The sequence below is a fragment of the Pseudorasbora parva genome, chromosome 9 (assembly GCF_024679245.1).
Source record: "Pseudorasbora parva isolate DD20220531a chromosome 9, ASM2467924v1, whole genome shotgun sequence".
Classification (NCBI taxonomy): Eukaryota; Metazoa; Chordata; class Actinopteri; order Cypriniformes; family Gobionidae; genus Pseudorasbora; species Pseudorasbora parva.
This window is the reverse complement of record NC_090180.1, coordinates 40934529-40941644: the sequence shown is the minus strand read 5'-3', so window position 1 is coordinate 40941644 and position 7116 is coordinate 40934529. Positions and strand designations below refer to the sequence as shown.

The 7116-nt window shown below is 37.5% G+C and overlaps 1 protein-coding gene and 1 long non-coding RNA gene across 3 annotated transcripts in view; both read right to left on the bottom strand.

The window, feature by feature from the left end:
* The window catches only part of gpc5c (glypican 5c), a 185368-nt gene that overhangs the window by 24899 nt on the left and 153353 nt on the right, over nucleotides 1-7116 (bottom strand). The gene's annotated exons all lie outside the window — the stretch shown is intronic.
* Nucleotides 4541-5610, bottom strand: LOC137089735 (uncharacterized). The gene is made up of 4 exons (XR_010907772.1): nucleotides 5488-5610; nucleotides 4972-5064; nucleotides 4778-4893; nucleotides 4541-4618 (listed from the first exon to the last, which is right to left on the bottom strand). It is a non-coding gene; the product is annotated as an uncharacterized lncRNA (long non-coding RNA).

The following is a 7116-nucleotide window of genomic DNA, read 5'->3' as shown; positions in this document are numbered from 1 at the left end:
TTAAATCTACAGTCCCTGACAAAAGTCTTGTCGCTTGTGTACAAATTGACCTAAAGTGCCGCTGAAATATATTTCTAATCAAGATATTTTTACAAGAAATGGCTAATTTTAATCCCACCAGCTTTTGTGATAATGTTTCAGTGAAAAACTAAACTTTCAAAAAGTATTCTAATATTCACAGCTTGGTAAAGCCCATTGAGTCAATTATTGCAAAGACATAAGTGTTGTCACCTTGTCATATGAGCTTCCCCTGTGACTAATATTGGATCAATTAGTTCTCAAGTGTGTATAAAAAGAACCCCATTACGCTAGACCTTCACATCAACAGCAACTAGACCTCTGCAAACATGCCTAAGATTCCACTAAGATTAAAGTTTTGATTATCAAGAGGCTGAAGACCAGATCCACTGCTGTTTTTGACAAGCCCAGGTCAGGCAGACCCCGCAAGACAACTGCTCGAGAGGACCGTTTGTTGGCTCGAAAATCCAAGGCCAGCCCATTTTCCACTGCAGCAGAGCTCCACGAGACCTGGTCACCTGAAGTCCCTGTGTCAACCAGAACAGTTTGTCGGATTCTGTCTCGAAATGGCCTCCATGGTCGAATCAGTGCCCAGAAGCCAGCACTAAACAAAATACAATTGAAAAACCGTGTGGCATTTGCCAAGGCCCACAGCCTGCTAAAAGGATGGACGCTGGAAAAGTGTCAGAAGGTGGATTTTCAGATGAATCCTCAGTAGAATTACACCACAGTCGCCGCAAATATTGCAGGAGACCTACTGAAGCCCGAATGGATCCGAGATTCACCCGGAAAACAGTGAAGTTTGGTGGCGGAAAAATCATGGTCTGGGGTTACATCCAGTATGGGGGTGTGCGAGATCTGCAGGATGGAAGGGAACATCAATAGTCTAAAATACCAAGAAATCTTAGCTACCTCTTATATTCCCAACCATAAAAGAGGCCAAATTCTGCAGCAGGACGGTGCTCCATCGCATACTTCCATCTCCACATCAAAGTTCCTCAAGGCGAAGAAGATCAAGATGCTCCAGGATTGGCCAGCCCAGTCACCAGACATGAACATCATTGAGCATATGTGGGGTAGGATGAAAGAGGACGCATGGAAGACGAAACCAAAGAATATTGATGAACTCTGGGAGGCATGCAAGACTGCTTTCTTAGCTATTCCTGATGACTTCATCAAAAAATTGTATGAATCCTTGCCAAAGCGCATGGATGCAGTCCTTCAAGCTCATGGAAGTCATACAAGATATTAAATTTGGATCTCACAGCACCACAACTTAATTTGTAATTTGCAGTAAATTTGTTACATTTCTGTATAGGCGACAAAACTTTTGTCTTCCCAAAATTTGACCTTTCTGTCTTGATTAAATGATAAATATTTATTCTGTGAAAATTATTTATTTCAGTGCATTAAACATCATTTGGGAGGGTTTTAGCTTTTCATATGAGCTATTTCTAACACCAATTGATTAATTAAAAGTCAGGTTAATATCAGGTATTTCTACAAAATAGATAAGCGACAAGACTTTTGTCAGGGACTGTACTTCCTTACATTCAAATTTGATTTGCCATTCTTAATCCTGTTTGCTATTAAATTCAAATTCAACAGATAATTCAATAATGTGCCAATGTTTCTTAATGTGGTTTATTATTGTCTGTTGTACATTCACGTTACACACGTTACTCTACATTAAAATAAGGCGGGTAGAAATGGCTGTATCTTTGCAAGAAGAATTGTTTGTCAAAAATAATCTTTTGAATGAATAAATGTAAATCACTATTATGCCTAGACATGTTTCTTGTCCAGTCCACTTCCTATGGCATCTCATTTAAGTTTGTCCAAAGCATCAAAACTCAGTCCCTACTTCCACATCCAGTAACTGAGGCCCTTTTAGAACCGCTGTTGCCACATTAACGCTGGTTGCTAAGAGACCCCAAAGATTCCGGAATCCCCATGTGCCCCATCCAAGGCCACAGCCATTTAGATGGAGTTCTACTTTCCCAGCTTCGGTTACTGAGGGAAGGAAATTGGTATTTTGGATGAGAGGACAGTACCAGAACGAGAGAGAGAGAGAGAGAGAGAGAGAGAGAGAGAGAGAGAGAGAGAGAGAGAGAGAGAGAGAGAGAGAGCAGAGAAAGCAGGGACTCTTAGCTGAAAACATCCCACAATCCATCTTCTGCCATGGTAGCCAAATAGTCAAGCCCATAAACAAAGACAACATGAAGAGTGATCAGCAATAATGAGCTGTTCGAAATGGCCGCTGGCCTTCTTTTGGCCAACAAAGTAATAAAACAGTTGAAAAGCAACCAGACAGGCGGAATGACTGGGAATAGTGAAAAGAACAAGGCACTTCGACAGTGATTGCTCGTTGAACATGTTTGCTTTACTGCTTCTTGAAAATTCAGCTGGTAGAAACCTGCACAAGAATAAAAAGTTGGCAAAGAACAGGTTTTTTAATTAGCTAGAAGAACATTAGCAGAGCCATGATGAAGATATCTGAAGTACATGCACTGTAAAAAAAAAAAAGTTGAGTTAACTTAAAAAAATAAAGCAACCAGCTGCAAAGCATTTTTGAGTTTACTCAACTTCAGTGGTTGAAGTTATGCCAAATCATTTTTGAAAGTTCACTAAACTTATTTGATCAAGTTAATTATACTTTACTCAGTAAGTCCATCTAACTACCAGTCCAACTCAAAGAAACAAGTTAGCCCAACTTCAGAGGTCTTGAAGTTCAGTAAACTCAAAAATGCTTTGCAGCTGGTTGCTTTATTTTTTTAAGTTAACTCAACTTTGTACTTTTTGTAAGTTGGTTCAACTTTGAAACCAAAAAGTTGGTTCAACTTTTTCAACTTACCAGTCCAACTCAAAGAAACAAGTTAGCACAACTTCAGAGGTCTTGGAGTTCAGTAAACTCAAAAATGCTTTGCAGCTGGTTGCTTTATTTTTTTAAGTTAACTCAACGTTGTACTTTTTGTAAGTTGGTTTAACTTTCTTCAAATATCTAACCCAGATACTTGTGTACCCACCACATTAAGAATCCAAATGCAGCCAGAACAAACCACACTGAAAATACAACACAATACAAAATACATTGCCATCATTACAGAAAATTTTTATTGACAATTCTGCAAAACAGCATTTTCTGTCTCCAATAGGTACATTAGAAGGTGATGAACTTCTACTCCACTCTTCAATATTTATAAACAAAAAAAGATTATGCACTAAATTAGAGTACAAATTGAAATAAATAAATAAATGCTCAACCTTATGATTATCCATAAAGACTGCAGCAATTTTTTTAAGGACCAGACTCTTGCTGAGCACTGGGGGTCAAGAACATTAAACACTTTTGAAAAAAATATTTAGTAACAATTGCAGCAAAGGTATTGCACATTACCTGGTCCAATCTGCTCTTAGTACTACAGAGAAGCACCTTATATTTGGGTTTGAGTGGATGGTGGCATCATTTTCAAAGATGGTTAAGATCCTCATCTTCTCCCTTTATCCTGGCTCTATGTCCTGCAATAGAAATAAGCATAAAATTAGGGATTTTCCAGTGGACCACAGTGTGTTCAGTGTGTTCCTAAACATGCTCATGTAACTTTATTTGAAAAGTAAAGGTGGCCCTGATTATAAAGGGTTAGTTCCTCACAAAAATGAAAATTAGGCCATGATTTAATCACCCTCAAGCCATCCTAGGTGTATATAACTTTCTTTGTGTCAGAGTTATATCAGAGTTATATATTAAAAAGCGCATTTTTACCTACCCATCCATCAGCTATTCTATCCATCATATAACTGCCCCACACACAAGCGCATGTCGACCTGCATACCGTTGGAAGCTAGATATTTTAGTCTATACAGTTTTAAGTATGGATATTTTTCTTACACAAACACGCTACTTCGCTTGAATGAATGAATGAATGATACACTTTTATGATGGATAGATGCACTTTTATGGACTTCAAAACAGAAACCACCATTCAATGCCATTATAAAGCTTTGAAGAGCCATGATATTTTTTATTTAACTCTGCGTATATGAAGAATGTCCTATACACCTAGAATGACTTCAGGGTGAACAAACCATGGGCTAATTTTCATTTTTAGTTGAACTAACCTTTTAAGCTTGTTCAAATTCAGCCATTGAACTAAAACTGATAAACATAATATATTTCCCAAGCCCAAACACTGCCACACCTGAACCTGTGCTGTTAGAAGCCATTTCAGCATTGATGTAATTACAATGCTGATTCAACAACAACTTGTTGAATTTGTGCTCTCAGATGAAATCAAACTGATCACTGAGAAAGATTCAAATATGATTTTTCAATTTAGTATTTTTTACCATGACTTTGTACCCTGCTTTCATCTCTTTACTCTGCCTTTTGGCTGACAGAGAGCAAATGATAAGTTTGTATACCTAAAAGGACCTGATAAACAGGTGAACAGGTAAAGTATTTCAGGCATGAGTGTATATGCTGATGATGACACACATCATCTTACCAGGCAAGTCTTCAGAATGTTTCCAAACTTTTCTCTTATAAACAAAGGTCCCTCTGAAAGTTGTGGCCTTTCTTTGAGCAAGTACAATGGAGTGACTGAAAGACAGAAAAAACAAATATGGAACAAGTTATATCCAAGTTATATCCAAAGAGAGGCATGGGACTTGACAAAGTCCTGGGAGTCCATGGGAGCTTGACAGAGAGATGACACCATTCAACCTTTAATCAAACATATATCACATGCTAAACAATTACCTGATGTTCATGTTGGTCTAGTAAGAACTTCATCTCATCTCCATTCTCTGTACAACTAGATGTGTGTTCATCCAATGAAGGGAAAAGGTGCTCTCCTGTAATACTCAGCACAGACCCTGAAAAAAACAAAAACATTGTTATAACAGTAAAAATTAAGTGTACACTTCATTTAGATCTAAAAATAATAAACTCACCTGATTTTTCAAAAGGTCACATTTTTTGCACATCTGCCAGATTTTTGTCAATGCATCACTGATGTTTGATGTTGTTGCTTTTTTTCTTTTTTTCTAAACAGGACAAATACAAAAACAAACACAAAAGCAGTTACAGTGTGTTAATTTAACGCGTAATACAATAATACAATGTGAAAACAACCCAATGCATAGTCTTCACTGTATTAATTAAATATAAATGTATTTATAAAGATACAAAAGAGCATTAAGTGATTTTGTCTTGTTGTTTGAGTAACAACAAGACGGCAGGTACATAGATTGCTGTCCCCTTAAGAGCTAAGGCACATATCTAATACATCCTACTAAAACATCTTGGATTCACTAAATTATTTATGTTCACTTAAGACATAACCTACTGTGTTTACGGTAATGCTACCCACTGTGAGCTTTTTGACAAAATAGACCTGATAAACAGGTGAACAGGTGAAGTATTTCAGGCATGAGTGTATATGCTGATGATGACACACATCATCTTACCAGGCAAGTCTTCAGGATGTTTCCAAAATTTTCTCTCATAAACAAAGGTCCCTCTGAAAGTTGTGGCCTTTCTTTGAGCAAGTACAATAGAGTGTATGTGACTGAAAGACAGAAAAAACAAATATGGAACAAGTTATATCCAAAGAGAGGCATGGGACTTAGCTTGACAGAGCGATGACACCATTCAACCTTTAATCAAACATATATCACATGCTAAACAATTACCTGATGTTCATGTTGGTCTCCATTCTCTGTACAACTAGATGTGTGTTCATCCAATTAAGGGGAAAGGTGCTCTCCTGTAATACTCAGCACAGACCCTGAAAAAAACAAAAACATTGTTATAACAGTAAAAATTAAGTGTACACTTCATTTAGATCTAAAAATAATAAACTCACCTGATCTTTCAAAAGGTCACATTTTGTGCACATCTGCCAGATTTTTGTCAATGCATCACTGATGTTTGATGTTGGTGCTTTTTTTTCTTCTTTTCTAAACAGGACAAATACAAAAACAAACGCAAAAGCAGTTACAGTATGTTAATTTATCATGTAGCATTACAGAAATGGAATAATAAAAAGATATTACAACCCAATGCATAGTCTTCACTGTATTAATTAAATATAAATGTATTTATGAAGATATAAAAGAGCATTAAGCGATGTTGTCTTGTTGTTTGAGTAACAATATATACACAAGACGGCAGGTACTTAGATTGCTTTCACTTTAAGAGCTAAAGCACATATCAAATACATCCTACTAAAACATCTTGGATTCACTAAATTATTTATGTTCAATTAAGACATAACCTACTGTGTTTAAGGTAATGCTACCCACTGTGAGCTTTTTGACAAAATTGGGTTTATGTTTCACTATCAAATTGCAATAAACACAAAAGATTAGCACTTACATGCTGTCTTTAACATTTTTAACATCATGCACGTCCTTCTTATTCTTTTCTCGTTCAAGCATGTTTCCTCACACTTGTCTAAGTTGTCAATAACGTTGAAGCTGTAAGGCCGGAGACACACTGCAAGCGTGGCGTTTCTGCTGCGTGTCAGCCGCAGGGCGGCTGCCTGGCATTTTCTCTGTCTTTGCACACCAGAAGCGTGTCTGACGCGGCGCTGCTGCTGCTGGGAAGCCCTATTCTTCAGGTTAAATATAAATATATTGCCTATTGATACAGCAAAGACAACGTCGGAAGTAGCCTATTGACCATACATATGGTATTGACGGCAAAATAGGCTACAGAATATTTCGTTCTGTATTGACAGGTTTAATATTTCAAAATCGATAATTATGTTGTTTTTTATTATTACAAGTAGGCCTATATCTGCATTTATGTTAACCTAAAGACTTTCAAACATGAAAATGTCATTTATTAATATGTATTCGTGTCAAAATGGCATATAAACATCTTTCCCTATGCTATTTTGCCTAGAAACGCTTCCAACACGCTCGCATGTCGCGTGAAAAATAGGCGTCTCTTCTATTTGAAGCATGCACGCGTTTTCCGCGCGGCTCGGACCGCGCGTGAGCCGCGCGGCTGACGCAGGCAGTATGCAAGCGCTAACCGGTTAACACGGGAGCCGAAATAAAAACGGACACGCCACGCAGCCGAGACGCTCA